Below are 18004 nucleotides of genomic sequence, written 5' to 3' on the forward strand. Positions count from 1 at the left end.
CTCAAGAGAATATTAATTAAACCATTTTATAATAATTTAATTAAGGATATAATAAAGCATAAGTAAATCATTTGAATAAGTGATTTAAGTCTCAATGCATATATTGTAATAATTGTTAAAGATATGGTGGGGCCCATGAAAGTATTGAAAGGCCTTTTAAGGTCTTGTATTTTTTCCACCCCACTAGGTGAATGAAGGCAAGGAATATGCAACGCGGGGTAGCCACGAAGGGAATTATTATTCCCTCCACCCCACGTGGTAGCTTTAGAAAAGACAAATGGGGCATGGACCCATAGGGAATGTTGTTTATCTCCCTTAATGGTTCCAATAATTAGACTCTAAGGTCATGACTTAGGGATTGCACATCCATACTAAGTAGTTACATGATCATCATGAAATATCATTTCTTTGTCAACCCAAGGTATTTACTTGAAATGGGTTAGCAAAGTATATGCACTAAAGTCCTCATTGTAGTCATTCTACTAAGAAGAAAATGCTTCTGAAAGTAAATAACTGAAATGTCTGAATAGAAACTACCTTTACTTCAGAAAAATAGAAACTCAATCCATAGCAAGCAAGCAGGAAACTACTATGTCTGTCTTGGTTGCAAGAACAATCACAGGATGATTTTCAATGGCTGTAGGAATAGTTAATTTCCAGGACAACAAACTAAATACTGAAAGAAAATAACTACTAAATAAAAAGTATGGAATCCTTACTAAGTGGGCCCCCTTAGAAAGTCTTCACGAAACTCAACTAAGTGCTACAAACTGGAATTTGATTTTATTAACTTGAAAACACTTACTACATAATATTTGTTGAAAATTGTTCTGCAATATAAGACTAAAAATTACAACAACTCATGTTCACTAGCCCTAAGAAGGGATATCTGAACTTATTTATAATAAGGAAACTCCTAACTAACTCTAACTACTAGAAACTTTTAATAGTCAATAGGGCCGCGATGTCTCCCGCCCAAAAAAATTCAAACTCTCCCTCCTCTACTTGTGTCTCCTGTGTTGTTGTGTTGGTTGTGCAGGGTGATGCTCGGTCGGTGCCTGGTATGGAGTCTTTGGTCCAGAGGTGAGTTTGATGCCTCTCGGCCCTTGGATGCTTCTACTGGGGTTTTAGGTATGATGGGATCCTCCCCAGTGTCCTTTTGTCCTAGTGTTGCTGGTGTGCAGCCTGGTGTGACTTGGAAGCCACGACCTAGACCATTTGGTGGGTTCATTCTAGTTATCAAGGCCACATCCATCAACCTGAAAGATGATATGACAAAGGAAATTGTTTATAATGCTTCTATCCTTTCTTTACATGGTGTGATTTGTTGTTTTAGGAGGTTTTGGTCTTCTCTTCTTAAGCTGCAGGCTTGGATATCTAAACACTAGGAGCCTCTTATCATGAGTAAAGTTCATATTTTCCCCATGGCTAAGGGGTTTTTCATTGCAAATTTTGATAATGCCCAAGATAGAAACAAAATTTTATATGATCATTTTTTTAGCTGGGAGGATAATTTTTTGTTGATGATTAAGCCCTGGCACTCTGATTTTAACCCTTCTACTGAAATGTTTAATAAGATTCCAACCTGGGTTCGACTTCCTAAACTCCCACTTCATTTATAGAATGATTCTCTTTTAGAGGAAGTGGGAGATGTCATTGGTGACTTTATGATTGTGGAAGTTGAATCCTTTGATATCTTCCACTCTACATTTGTCCGCATATTTGTTCATCTGGATATCTCAAATGGGCTGCTTGCTGAAATTTTACTTAATTCTTCAAAGGGTTCTTGGGTCCAATCTTTGGACTATGAAGGGATTCCCTTTCGTTGTAGAAGATGTTTTAAAACTAGGCATGTTGTTGAGCATTGTGGGTTTGAGAAAAGGCAACTAAGGCTACATGGTGGAAAGGTACATCGGTACAACATTATACAGTGTCAAAGATTCCAGATCAATCTAGGAGTTTTCTGAGGTGGCTGCTTTGGATCCACATGATTTTGAGGCATCCCCTCTGGTTGTCTCTCTTGGTGGGGTTGTTGATAATGTGCATGTGTTTCCTGATATTTCCAATATGAAGGAGACTTGGGAGGCTTCTTCTGGTGATAATGATTTGGCTTGCACTCCTGTTTTTACCAAGTCTGCGGATTTGCCTGCTGATGTTGGGGTTTCACCATCTACTGGTTCTAGTGAGGTTGTGTCTGTCAGGCTGAGGTGGACTGGTGATACTGAGGTTTTTCCTTTCTTGTTTTATGGTTCTGGTGAGGCTAAGACAATGGTTGTTGATTCTCACTCATAGGATTTTGGTGCGCTAGATTAGCATGTTAAGGCAGGGCAAGTGGAAGAGGGATGGATTTCTATTAAAGGCAAAAAAGATAAGTCCTTTAAACCTTTTTTTGACATGACTTTCCAATCCCATAAGAGCAATTCTAAATGTAAATCTTGATGGTTCTTGGATTGGGGAGGGTTTTTGGTTGGTTGCAGGTTGTTCTTTTTGCAACTTTGTTGTTTTTGGTTATGGGTGTCCTTTTTACCCATGGTTGTCTAGTGCTTTCCTGTTCCTTTTTTTTCGGACATATTTCTAGTTGAGGATTTCAGATCCTATCATATTTTGTTTTTAAAGGGTTTCGGGTCCCTTCAAAACCTGTTTTTCCCCTAATCGAAAACTCTAACTACTAGCAGGTCCACTCCCAAAACATTAGGAGGATGTCATTTATTATAATATAAGAAAGAGGATGAGGAGTTACACTCTGAATAGGAAACAGTCTAGTTGTTTCAACTACAGAGAAAATATAGCATAACTATCCCTCCTAGATTTATTCTCCTACAAACATGAATATCAAAGTTTCATAATTACACTCTCTGAGCTGTAGATAACTGACTATTGACTTCTTCAATACTCATCTTGTTGTGACTTTGTCTTCCCAACTAACTAGCATTAACTCCCACATTGTGAATCTTTGACCATTTCCTATTCTTCATTAACTCTCACATCATGTCATTAGTGATGAGTTGAGACATTAGCATATTTTTATCCTCAGAACTCTTAAGTTTTTCTCATATTTTGATTTACATAATAGTAAGGAGGTATCAAAAGTTTACTATATGTATTTCAAATGTTAGTCCGAACCTATTAAAACATGTTTTGTCTTTGCCCCTTTGTTCCTGCAGCCATGTTATTCATTCCTGTTGCCATGCGGATTGTTTAGGAAATATCATGTGTGAAATTAATAAACGTTTTGATTAATTAAAATAGATGTGTATGTTCTTGTATGTTCTTTCTTTTTGAGATTGCAGGAATAAATTGATGTTGCTGGGAAGGCCCTCCTGTCGCGCTAGTTGCATTAGGAGATATTCAAGGACGAGACTAAAAGATCGAATCAACAGAAATGTTGATGAGCGTAAGGAACGGTAGAGGAAAAATAATTGCGCAATTTTTACTGATGTCTTACTCAAGTAGACATTAGTGTTAAAAATACCGCTACAATGTGTTATGATTGTGGTTTGGTTTAGATCCACATTATCAATGACTTAACTCCAACTATTTCCTTTCTTGATTAGTTATTCGCCTCTTATTAGTGTGATCTTTTTAATAGGAAGTAATTGTTTTCTTTTAAATAAAGGTCTTTATCTCTTTTCGAAAGTTAAAAAAAGAGAGAGAGGAAGCAGAACAGAGGATTTTAGAAATAAAGTTACAAGTGTTTTGAGTTTCTTTTGATGTTGAATCATGTAATGACTTCCGAAGAACAATGAATAAAGATATGTTATTCTGAGCACTTAGAGTTGTTTTTGGGAAGCCTGGAATCACTCATCCAAGGGGTCCCACTTGGTGAGTGTTCTTGTGCCTTTGTTAAAATTAGTTTTCTTCTTTAGTTGTAGTAGACGTTCTTGCATTGACTATTCCTACAACCAAACCAAAACAGAGTAATTTCTATTAAGCAACATTGAACTTAGCCAGTATTGCTTGAATGAATTTATGTTAATGCAGAAGTTTTCCTATAGCCTTTCAATAGTTTCAATTCTTGCTTATCTTTTTTGCATAGTTGTTAGTTGCTGCAGTAATGCAGGGTAGCTATTGCAGGAACTTAGTGCATATATAGTGCAAACCCATTTCAAGTATTACGTCCCTGGGTTGATAATCAAATGAATACTAGCTATGGAAATAGTGACTTTACCAAGTGAATGTCCAAACTTTGGGTTGAGACTTCAACAAGAGTTATTATTCTTATTGTTGGGTTGAATATTTTTTGCACCGTTGTCGGGGATGGTGTCAAACTAAGAACTTGTTATGGTTATTGTCTCTTCAGTTTTCAATTAATTATTTTTTTGGCATACCTGATTGTTCGAAAAAATTTATGAACCTGCATGCATAGGCGAAGAAGAGATGTTCTAGGTAGATTTCTACCTAGTCATCCTAATCATGCATAAATTAATTCCCCAGATATAAATCCTTTTGTTGAACTTTATCAAACCCCAGACAACTTGAACCACCCCGAATCTTAATTTTCTGAAGGCAACCTTCATTTCTTTTTTGGACCGCCAGAAGAATAATTTTATTTGGTAACTCCCCCCACAAGTCCAATGTAAGGAAATCCACCTCCTGGTGGGAATAATCCAACCCCACCTTTGGACCCAACATTTGAGTTTCCCATATCTGATCAACATGATAATGCTAATCTCAAGAACATTCCAGCTTCTTCCCTCCCTAAATTCTATGGATTAGTGACAGAGGATCCAGACATATTTTTGTTTGAGTTTGATGTTCTCTGTAGGAGTTTTGATTATACTACAGATGCCCATAGACTCAAAATATTTCTTGCCACTTTGAAAGAATCATCTTTAAGATGGTTTATGAGCTTGGGTAGTAGCACAGTCAATACATGGGATGAGATGAAACGATTGTTTCTTGTAAAGTATAAAGACTATTGTAGAGGCACTGATCACCATGGGTATGATATTTTTAGAATGACACAGAAAGAAGATGAGAGTCGTGAGGATTACTTGGAAAGGTTTCTGTTTAGTGTCAAAAAGTCCAAGCATAACACTCTAAATGAAGATTCCCTCAAGATGATATTTTTAAGAGGAATCGGTGATGAATGCACTTATGCTTTGGATCTTATGGGAGGAGGTGACATTACACAATCTACATGGAATGAAATAGGACAAATTTGTAAGAAGTATTCTAGATCAGCTTCTAAAAAAACCAAGCATTTCAAGCCAAGAGTTCCTTCATCAACATCTAGTACTAGAGTTTCTAGAATGGAACTTAGCCATTTGTTGAAGGACTTTAAGGAGGACATCATAAACAATATGGCTACTCAGTTGGATACACTCTCAGTTAAGAAGAAGCATGAAGAAGCTGATGCATTTCTTGCAGAATTTTGCCCTCATTGTGGACAAAGAAAACAAGACTATAGATGTAAAATGGTTGCAAATATTGAGGTTCCTGACTTCAAGCCAATACAAGGTGAGGATGAACAAGTTTTCTATGTTTCTCAAAGAAGGCCAAATTTCCAAAGACAAGGTATGCCTCCGGATCCACTTTCTTTTTCTCGTTATAGTGGAAATTCTTATGTACCAAATAATCAATGGCAATCACCATATGCTCAAAATTTTGGTAGTTATCCAAACTGGTACAGTCCTCAATGCCAAGGGCAACATTTTTCTAGTCAAATTCCATAGTGGTAGCAACCACAGGGAAATTGGTCTCCACCTCAGGCACAAGGGCACCAATTTCAAGGGAATTGGCAACCTACTCCTATATGGAGGGGGAGTCAAACATGGACTAATCAATCTTCTGGATATCAATAGCCTAGTCAACAGCCACAACCACCTCCAATAATGTCTCCCCTTGTAGCCACTATTGTTCCACCTAAACCAACGTAGTTGCCCACTCAGCCAATGCCAAATCCTAATATTAAATCTCAGCATCAACAACAAGTTTATTTAGCTAACCCTAATCAATACCCAGCCTATTCTCTATCTATAAGTGATATTCACCTCAGATCCGAGACAACTCTGCCTAATCCATCTCCTCCATTTATAACTGAAATGCAAGAAGAACAAGAAAGCTCTAGTCCAACAACCACAATACCTTAGAAATAGAGACTACCCCCATTTCCCTAGAGATTGCAAGAAAAAGAAGTTCTTACAGAACAAGAGAAAGGTTTTTATATCATAGATCAACTAAAACATGTATGTATTAAAATTCCATTATTACAAGCAATAAAAGATGTTCCTATATACAGTAAGGCACTTAAGGAGGCATGTCTAAAAAAACCTGGTAGGAAGAAGAAAGATCCACAAACAGTGCATGTGATGGATCAACTGGCAAATATTATGCTAGGAAAGGTTTCAATTCCTAAATATTTTGATCCTAGCAGTCCTATTGTGAATATAGTCATTAATGACACTCAGATAAAGAATGTTTTGGTTGATTTAGCGACATCCATTAATGTGATGATAAGAGAAGTAATGCAGCAACTTGAAATTAATAGTCTCAGACCTACACTACAGTCCTATAGCTTGCTGACAACGTTCGACTTGATGGTATGATTGAAGATGTGGTTGTTACTTTGGATTCTTGGGAATACCCTGCAGACTTTATGATCCAGTCTCCAAAGGCGACATTAGGAGGATATCCAATGATTTTGGGAAGACCTTGGCTTGCCACGACTGATGCATATATTGGATGTAGATTAGGGGATATGACTATTTCAGATGGGAACTCTACAAAAACATTAGCTTTTTATTCTCCTGCTCAGCCCCAGTTTGATCAACAACAATCCGTTTGGCCTACTTTAGGAGAAGAATTTGAGGGAGTTGATTTTATTAATCACCTTATGATGATTAATAGAGGACCATTCATGCAATTCCATGATGAAGACTCAATTCTTTATAAAATTTTGACAAATGAGTTAAAACAAGAACAACAATTGCCTGAGTTGGTACCAATTATTGCAAATTTAGACTTTCCTACAACCACTGATATATTGCATACTTTGTTGCCACATGAATTTTGTACTTCTCATTTTTATGATATATCCCATATTGATCTTACTATCAAAATAGAATTTGATTTGAATAAATATTTGAATATCAATAGTGATCTTGCAAATACTCAAAAAGTAGCTCTCATGGACTTGCTTAAATGTCATAAACATGTCGTTGCATGGGATTACAAGGACATGCATGGAATCAATCCCACAGTTTGTACCCACCGTATCTACATAAAAGAAGATTATAGCCCACTTAGACAACCACAAAGAAGAATCAATCCTACATTAAAAGAAATAGTTAAAGAGGAATTCCAGAAGTTGTTAAAAGCTAGGTTTATCTATCCTATCTCTGATAGTCAATGGGTTTCACCTTTGGTAATAGTTCCTAAGAAAGGAGGAAAATGGAGAGTATGTGTTGATTATAGTGCTTTGAACTTAGCAACAAGAAAAGATCATTTTCCATTGCCATTTGTGGATCAGGTATTAGACTCTTTGGCTAGGAAGAGATACTTTTTATTTCTTGATGGATTCAGTGGCTACAACCAGATTCACATTGCCCCAGAGGACCAAGAAAAGACTACATTTACTTGTCCTTGGGGAACATATACATATTTTGTTCTTCCTTTTGGATTATGTAATGCTCCAGCCACTTTTCAAAGAGCAATGATAAGCATATTTTCAGATATTTCCCAAGACATCATGGAAATTTATATGGATGACTTTACAACTTATGGTTCTGAATTTGAAGAAGCATTAGAGAACCTGAAGAAAGTTTTGCAATGGTGTGAAGACTATAGTTTGTCATTAAACAATGAGAAGTGCTTCATTATGATGCAAGAAGGTATAGTCCTTGGTCATCATATCTGTATAAAAGGAATACAGGTTGACCTAGCAAAAATTGAAGTTATTCAAAATATCAATGCACCAGTAAAGCAAAAAGATGTCAGAAGTTTTCTTGGTCATGTTGGATATTATAGAAGGTTTATCAAAGATTTCAGCAAAATTGCAAGTCCCTTATATTCTCTACTTACCAAGGATATGGAATTTAAATGGACTTCTTCATGCAATGAAGCTTTCTTAAATCTCAAGCACGCTTTGACCCAAGCACCACTTCTTAAAGGTCTGAATTGGTCTTTACCATTTCAAATTCATACATATGCATCTGATTATGCAATAGGTGTAGTCTTAGGATAGAAGGTTGATAACTTGGAGAGTGCAATATATTATATTAGCAAGAACTTGCAGGGGCTTGAGTTAAATTACACAGTCACTGAAAAAGAAATGTTAGCAGTTATATATGCACTCAACAAATTCAGGCACTATATAATAGGGTATCCCATATTTGTGCATACTGATCATACTGTAATCAGATATCTCATGAATAACCCTTCAATTACCGGTAGATTAGCTCGTTGGTTATTATTGATGCAGGAATTTGATATCAAAGTTATTGATAAACCAGGAAAGTCCAATATGGTTGCAGATTATCTTTCAAGGCTTCAGTTGCAGAAAGATCCTATAGCCATAGATGATGCTTTTCCGGATGAACATATATTCCTTATACAAGCCCACACTTCCTGGTATGCTAATATTGCCAATTATTTAGCTGTTGCTAAAATGCCACTTCATTTCTCTCCTAAAGAAAGAAGGTTGCTAGTTGAGAAAAGCTTTAACTTCTCATGGATTGTTGATTGTTTGTTTTATACTGTACCTAACCAATTCATGAGAAAATGTGTAAGAGAAGATGAAACATGTGATATCCTGCATGCATGTCATGATAAGCGGTGTGGAGGACATTTTTATGCTAAAAGAACAACACTCAAAATAATAAATACAGGATATTATTGGCCAACATTATATAAGGATGCATCATAGTATACAAGAAAATGTGACAGATGCCGGCACATGGGGAGACCTACTAAATCTGATGAGATGCCATTGTATCCACAAATATTGGTTGCACCGTTTGATAAATGGGGATTAGATTTTGTTGGCCCAATTGATCCCCCTTCTAATGGAAAATCTTACATTTTAGTATGTACTAATTATGTAACCAAATGGATGGAAGCTCGCACCATGACACATGCAAGAGATAATAAGGTGGTTGAGTTCCTTTATGAGGATAAATTTTCAAGATATGAAGTACCAAGGGAAATTGTATCAGACCAAGGACCACAATTTACTTCAACATTGATTGCAGCCTTGGTTAATGAATACAATATAAGACACAAAAAATCTACCCCATATCATCCACAAGCTAATGGATAAGTAGAGGTCACAAATAGGGAGCTAGAGGCTATTCTTACCAAGACAGTAGCTGTTCATAAAAAAGACTAGTCTCAGAAACTTTCAGAAGCAATTTGGGCATATAGAACAACTTGGAAGACATCGATTGGTTTTACACCTTTTGAGATGGTGTATGGAAAAGCAGCAATGTTGCCTATTCAGTTTGAGCATAAAACTCTAAGGACAACTTTGCAATTAAATATAACACTTTCTGAAGCACAAAAAGATCATATTCAACAATTGAATTCTTTGGATGAATGGAGAAAAATGGTTGTCCAACAGATAGAACTGATACAAAATTAGAGAGCCTAGTGGCATGATAAATTCATCCAAGAGAAAAAGTTCAAAGCAGGTGATTGGGCACTATTGTATGACTCAAGATATAAAGATACTATGGGAAAGCTGCAAACCAAATGGTTAGGTCCATATGAGATAGATGATGTTTTCAACAATGGAGTTGTTTGTTTGGCCACAATTGACCCGGTTTGGTTCAAGCTTTTGGTAAATGGTCACATATTGCATCTTTATCATAAGCTTGCCAACAAAGAGGAGTTCCTGCAACAATTGGGAAAGTTCCTTCTGCAATTGAACAAAGTATTGGAGGTAAGGTTCCCGCAGCCTTTGCAGTGAACATACTTGCCACTTCATAATTCTCCACGTGTCATTTCACAACAATATTTCAATGTCTTATGGAAATATTATTCTCCATAAATAAATTTTTCCATCCACGTCATCCCATCTCATTTCTTTATCTGTCATTTCATTTCATTTCGCCATTCTTTTCACACAATTGCAGGTGTGTACATATTATATTTTATTTTAATTAGGCATTTATGATTTCATTATGATTATTGTCTTTACTAAATCCACGTACACTTCCCTAAATCCTTTCAACATGTGTGGACACGTGCCAAAGTAAGTTTGGGGGGGGGGTGTTTTATGGTCCAGTTTCCAAAATTAGTAATTACTTGTCCTTTCTGGTACCTTGATTTTATTGCTTGCCATCATTCCTTTAATGAGATATTCTTTGGCATAATAAAGTAATGAATGATGCCGCCAAATTTGGAGATAGGTAAGGAAGTTTCAATTTTAAGTCTATAGAGTATTTTGGTTCTTCGTTTCTCAGCTACAGAGATTGCTACATTAACAGATTAAGAAATGGGTGGAGATCAAATCCACCATGAACCAATAATCCATGATGTGTTGCTACAGGATGCTCTTTGTGAGCATTATTTCTGGCAGCATGGTTGGATTGTCTACTTTCTAAAAATAACAGATTATAATGAAGAAATTTCCTCTGAGTTTATGCATTCATTCAATGACGGGGAGGCTATTGTTAAAGGATTAAGGGTCATTGCTATAGAGTAGCGGATAGCTGAGTTTACAGGGCTGCTGTAGGAAGGCGAATTGTTTCCAGAATCAAAAGATGCTAGAAGCACCAGAGCATAATTTACACGCCCCATAGATGGACCTCTAATAGTGGACAAGCAAGGAACCAGGAGGGTTTCCCTTCCAGCAGAGTGGCCCTAGGTGGCTTTATATGTAATGAAGTACATTACTTGCGAAGGGAGGTATTCACATTTACATTCACCCCATTTCAAATTGCTTAGTCATTTACGGCATGGCCGGAGAGTGAATGTTCCAAAATTTTTATATCACCTCATTTCCACAAGTGCCAAAGAAACACGGAAGAATGGAAATCATTCTATCAGCCATCATGGTTTGATAAAATTGTTGGTAGAACGTTCTCTTAGGGATGTTTCACAGATGGAATGGGGGGTATTTGAAGACATATTGTTGTTTAGGGCTGAAGATGCTCCTGTTGCAGATGAGTTAGCAGTTGAAAAGGAGGAAACGGGAGAACCCTTTTCTCCCATAATTTATGCAGAGAATGAATTGCTCATCGCTGAAGGAGCTGTGACTATTACGAAGGAAGAGATGGTTGAGACAAACATGGAGCAACCCTCCACTTCTTTTCAAAGAGAATCAACATCTTCTAAAAGAAAAGGGAAGGAAGTAGAAAGAATTAATGCAGAAGATAAACCTATGGTTCAGCCGTAGGAAACTCAAGTTTCCCCTGCAGCCAAGAGGAATAGACCGAAGAGAAATACTCCTATAGCAAAGTCGTAGGTAGAAACCACTCCTGCAACCACTCCAAAGGTTTATGCAAGAAGAACTCGGAGTACTACCCAAAAAGTATGTCCAGTAGGTGATGCAACGAAGGTTATTTCAGTAGAAGCATCAGAAGAAGAGAGCCCAACAGGGGTTGAAATTCAGAAGGAGGATAATGTTGACAGACTTTCAAGTCTGGCATATGTGGCAGGACAGCTTGAGGAACCTATTGAAGAAATTCCACGTCTAAAGGTAACAACTATTAGACCTCCATCATCCCTCAACAATTTATCTATTGCATTAACATTTTATAGGCAGTGGGAGATAGAAAGGGCTAGATTACAGGGGATTATTGACAAACAATAGATGGAAATTGAAAAAAAGGATAATAAAATTGAAGAATTAGAAGCCAAAGTTGATACAATCACGAGTATGGTCCCAGAGTTAATACAATGTAGGGCACCACCAAGAGTTTATGCTCTACATTTGAAAGAGCGGTATTTAAATTTTAAATTAAATCGCATTGTTAGGGACCTTAGCCCTTCTTTGGCAACCCCTGAGGAATTTTATGATGCCTATCAGACTTCCCCAACAGCTGTGAAAAATTTATTATGTGAGCTTTACTTGCATAACTATGTTGCAACTTTTGATAGTGAGTGGAATCCCTTGTTATACATTGGTGATATCCACATAAAAGCCTTAATGTCATGGATTTAGAGTGAGATCAGTATGGGAGCATAGGTCAGAACACATAGGGATGTTGAATTTGATTGTCCATTACCATTGAGGAAGGAAGCAAAAGAGCCAAGAGTTCTCTATTATGAATGGCATAAGCTATTGGTAAGGCAAGATGTGAGGAATCAAGTGTTGCCAATGAGGAAAGAAATATTCCAAGCATATGAGCATTTAGTTCAAAATGAAAGTGCAGATGCAATTGAAGGCCTAACTCAACACTGGAATAATTTTCCCAAAGAATTGAAACAAGAAGAACCTCATTCACTGCCAAATTTTCATCCAACTATGCAAAGAGCCCCTAAATATATCCAACTGGGCAGGATGAAAACCAATGACTAGTTACCTTTGATCTTTCAGCCCCCTATACTTATGTGGCCATTGTTGGGATGTAAGGTAACAAATCACCCCTATGAAGCAGCTATAGAGGAGGCTAGATGGTCTAGATTAGAAAAGATGAAGGAGTTTTATTGGAATTTTCCTTCAGGAGGAACAGGTCAAGGAACAATTGGTGACTTAAGAGTTAGTGCCAGAATCATGAATTTTCCTCTTGCTGGAGGATCAACAAGACCTTAAAGTTGGGGGGCATGATGAGTTGAGACATTAGCATATTTTTATCCTAAGAACTCTTAAGTTTTTCTCATATTTTTATTTACGTAATAGTAAGGAGGTATTGGAAGTTTACTATATGTATTTCAGATGTTAGCCTGAACCTATTAAAACATGTTTTGTCTTTACTAGTTTGTTCTTGCAGACATGTTATTCATTCTTGTTGCCATGTGGATTGTTTAGGCAATATCATGTGTGAAATTAATAGATGTTTTGATTAATTAAAATAGATGTGTATGTTCTTGTATGTTCTTTCTTTTTGAGATTGCAAGAATAAATTGATGTTGTTGGGAAGGCTCCCTGTCGCGCCAGTTGTAGTAGGAGATATTCAAGGAGGAGACTAAAAGATCGAATCAACAGAAATGCTGATGAGCATAAGGAACAACAGAGGAAAAATAATTGTGCAATGTTTACTGATGTCTTAGTCAAGTAGACATTAGTGTTGAAAATACCGCCACAATGTGTTATGACTGTGGTTCGGTTTAGATCCACATTATCAGTGACTTAACTCCATATGTTTCCTTTCTTGATTAGTTATCCACCTCTTCTTATCGGCGTGATCTATGTAATAGGAAGTAATTATTTTCTTTTAAATAAAGGTCTTTATTTCTTTTCGAAAGTTAGAAAAAAAAGAGAGGAAGCAGAGCAGAGGATTTTAGAAATAAAGTTACAAGTGTTTTGAGTTTCTTTTGATGTTGAATCATGTAATGACTTCTGAAGAACAAAGAATAAAGATATGTTATTCTAAGCACTTAGAGTTGTTTTTGGGAAGCCTGGAATCACTCATCCAAGGGGGCCCACTTGGTGAGTGTTCCTGTGTTAAAATTAGTTTTCTTCTTTAGCTGTAGTAGACATTCTTGCATTGATTGTTCCTGCAGTCATTGGAAATAGATCCATTAACTGTTCATGTAGCCAAACCAAAACAGAGTAATTTATGTTTAGTAGCATTGAACTTATCCAGTATTGTTTGAATGAATTTATGTTAATGCAGAATTTTTCTTGTAGCCTTTCAATAGTTTCAATTCTTGCTTATCTTTTCCACATAGATGTTAGTTGCTACAGTAATGCAGGGTAGCTATTGTAGGAACTTAGTGCATATATAGTGCAGACCCATTTCAAGTATTACATTCCTGGGTTGACAATCAAATGAACACTAGCTATGGAAATGGTGACTTTACCAAGTGAATGTCCAAACTTCGGGTTGAGACTTCAACTAGAGTTATTATTCTTATTGTTGGGTTGAATAATTAGCATGTATAAAACAAAGGTATATCTATTCCATATCATAATAACATTTATCTAACTACATGCAATATTAATATGGATAAATCACATAACATGGCCACTTCATCATTAATCATAATTTCAACCAAAAGGAATATGTATAAGGGTAAGTTAATGTCATTTTGTCAAGTTCATGAAAATTTAACAAGATCATTGTTTTAACAAAATTTTAGGACTTAGAGAAATCTGGGGAGAATGGAGCACGAAGGCAAGAGGAGAGGTGAAGGCAGGAGGAGTGGCAGATGTGCTAGGGTTTCCTCATAATATGAAGATTATGATTCAGACGATAATGGTGATGAAGGGTCATTTGCGGTGCAGGGTGCATCTCTTTCACCCTGTTCTTTGGTGGGTTCAAAGATTTTTTTCTTTGTTTCTTCCTCCTACAACTGGGATTCGATCAAGCTTGGATACGATAAGAATGGACGCTTTGTCAGATGCTTGGAGGAAGGGTATTTTTCTAGTTTCAGCATGCAGATTGGAGGTGTGCTTTGGTTGGAGGTTGATGGTGTTGTTCGATAGTGCCCTTCTAGGGTTTCTTGTCTCTTTTGAGTTGTGCATGGGGAGGATGTCGATATCCCCTACTTGGGTTGCTTTGATCATTTTGTGGTTGCTTCTATGAGGTGTAGATGGGATTTTGCTTTAGACTCATCAGTTGATGTTGGTGTTGTTTGCGTTCCTCCCTCCTTTATTTTGACTTGGAGTGGGGGAAAGCTTTGGGACCAAGGTGGAACCCTTGCTTTTGAGTTCTCCTTTGTGTTCTTCATTGCAGTGGCAGTCCTTTTGAATCCATGGATGAAGGCCTTGAGGGTCAAGGTGCACTATTTTGTACCCTTTTCCCTTTTTTCTTTGTTTGATCTAGCAGGCCTTATGAGTTTGTTGCTATTTTCTTCTGTGTCCTGGTGCTTTTGTGAAGTTTTGGCGAAGGGTAGTCTTCTTGGGTCCAGCCAAGTTCTTTTTTGTTGTATCTTTTGGACTACCCTCTCTCTGCAACATGGGTTTTCTCTTGACCTTATTGAGGTGGCCCTTCCTTCTTCAAAAATGAAGATGGATGGTTTTGGAGACAACCTCTCTCCTTTTAAGGTGGAGTTGGGTGTTGTGGTGGAGTTTGGGTGGTGCTCGTGGATGGCTAGTGTTGTTATTTTTGTTGAGGCAGGTTGGTTGTTTGCTTCCCTCTCCTTGGTGTTAATTTTCTACTCCCTTTCTCCTATAGAAGTGGAGAATTTGGTTTGGCTTAGCTTCTTGGAGTCGGATTAGTTTTGGCCTCTTTTCCATCTTGTGGTTCTGGGAGCCCTCGTAAAACCCAGATGTCCAGATTCTTACTGTGTTACTATTTCCTAGCTGTTGGACTTTGGTTCGTGGTTTGGTGCTTTTCTCTCTTTGACGGTGGTTTCCTTCCTTTTAGCCCCTATTGAGGTGGGTTTCTATCTTATAGAGGTGGATAGTTTTTTTGTTGATTGTGTTGGGTGATCATTAGCTTTGAGGGTGTTATTGTTAGCCTTGTGGTTATGGGAGCCACTTCAAAACCCATTTCGAAGGTTAGGGGAGCCTTTCAAAATCCCCTTGTTTTTATGTTTTCTGTTTGTTTTGGTTATGGGAGCCTTTCAAAACCCACAGGTAGGCTAGATGCTAGAAATTTTCAAGGGCCCAGTTTGGCTAGCTGTTGTTTTTGGTTAAGGATAGATTTTGTTGTTGGCAGGCTGATGACCATCTTACAGGTTAAGGGAGATTGGAAAAAACCTTCTCAGCTAGTTTTGGGGGTCAGTTCAAAACCCATGATGAAGGTTAGGGGAGCCTTTCAAAACCCCATATGTCCAGATTGTAATTGTATGTTTATGTATTGTAATCTAGTTTCTTTGAAGGTGATGGGTGCTTGGTTTCACCTAGGGTATCAGTTAAAGGCTAAGGGAGCCTTAGTTAAACCCGTGACTTGTGATTGAGGTTATTTTTTTAGTCTTGTTTTTGGGCTGATTTTTTCAATCCTAGTTGTGGTTGGGAAGTTGGTTTTCTAATGTTCTTTCCTTTTAGTAGCATTGTTTTGGGGGTTGCAAATCTTGGTAAAATCTGAGGGTTTCAGGTCCCCTCAAAACCTATTTATCCTAAATGTTTTAGGACTTAGATAGTATCTAGACCCTTGTCAAAACGTAGTAAAAGTATAGAAAACTTAGACAAAATTGAGCTATTATTTTTGCTCATCATTCCCCCCAACCTATCTTCCTATTGGTCCTCTAGTAGGAACAATGTTCTACATTTTAGCTTGCAACCCGTAATCACCAGGAATAACCTAGCCTAATCCTTTGTTAGCAAGGCTCTAGTAGAACCCTTTTTTTTTTCTCCAATTTATCACATCTGGCTTTTCTTTTTTCTTCATCAAAAATATTCCCACACTACCTGTAATCTGGAATTGGCCATAGGAGCATTGGTAGCTAAAAAATGAGAGGAAGACAATTACTCTATTTTGATCGACCCAGATGCATGTACAATGGTGCTCTTCTAACAACTGCATAATAATTCTAGAGGGAATATGGTTCTACCTACTGCAATTCCTCTGTTAGACTATTCCATCTTTGTGCCAAATATCCTGTTACTATTTGTCCTTTAGCAGAACTTGTAAGCTCAAACTCTTGGAATATCTCTTCTCTCAAAGATAAGATTTGAGATTTGCATTCAGGTCTGTATAAAATCTTTTGCTAATCAAAGTAAAGGAGTCTTGGATTTATAGCTTCAAACCTTAAGGACAGGGTAATCCAAAGTTCCTCTTCCCTATATTCTCTAAACTGTCATCCCCAATTATTTTCATTCTGAATCTATGACATAAGAGCTCTAATATGAATATCACTAATATACAACAAAGGATTCTAATCATTGTCATTAGGAACTGCATAATTATGAAGATAAAACTCACAAAGAAAAAATTGAGTTGTTGCAGGAGAGAAGTGATACATCTGATAAAAATATTGAGGTGTTTCAATGGAATGATCTAAATCTAAAATAATTCTCGACAATTTCAAAGAAAGATTGAGTTCTTTAAGGTGCATGGTATATACTCGGGGTGGTGTTCTGCATCCCCCAATTTGTGGTATCAAGATTATAACATTATCCACCTTATTTTGTAATGCAACAATTTCTTTGTTTTTCTTCTCAATCTCTTTGTCTTTCTGACTAATTATGTCCTACAACTTAAGTTTTTCTTTATTCCATTCTTCTTCTTTATCCAACATATCCTTATATAGATCCAAAGGTACAAACATCCACGAGAAATAGGTGGGTCTATTTGTTTCAACAGGGGGCCTTTTCTGAACTAATTTTTCTTCTCTTTCCTTTTTTGGTTCTTGCTTGGTGATTTGTTCTACTGCATCAGCTAATCCAGCAAGGCCACTCAAACCTAAATTTTCTTGAAGTCATTCTTCCTCCATTACTGGACCCTGTTGTTCTGGAGAAAAATCTCTCATTTCATGATATTGTGCCACCTCTTCTTCCTTTTATTTTGCACTAGTAGTAGAATGCTCAGACCCTGAAGAGTCAATTTGAATTCTTATCCCAAGCTCACCATGTCTAATTTTCCTAGGTTTTCCTTTGAGCCCGTGGCTTATTTTTTGCAGTGTCTTCTAATCTATTTTGGAGGATTTGGCATGTTTAGGTTTTTTAACAGATGTACTAGCCTAAATAGTGGTAACAAGTGACTTTCCCTCTTCATTTTTCCTTTTTCTAGGGCTCGGGGTTTCCTTTCCTATTTTTTTTTTCTGTGTCCCTTCCCTTGTTGCTTGATTTTTCTTTGCCTTACCTTTCTCCTTTTGGACAATAACCCTAGTCCTTTTTGGAGTTTCAGTTTGAATATTGACATTGGGGTCTATTGAAGATTTACTTGTATCACTAGATGAAGGTTCCACTACAAAAGAGTCTATAGAAGTGACAACCTTAGATGTTGAACCTCCTGGGGTTGATTTACCAGTTTCCATTGTTACCCTAGCCCTTGATTGACCCCTACTTCTA

This window comes from Cryptomeria japonica, chromosome 11 (genome assembly GCF_030272615.1).
Source record: "Cryptomeria japonica chromosome 11, Sugi_1.0, whole genome shotgun sequence".
NCBI classification, from domain to species: Eukaryota; Viridiplantae; Streptophyta; class Pinopsida; order Cupressales; family Cupressaceae; genus Cryptomeria; species Cryptomeria japonica.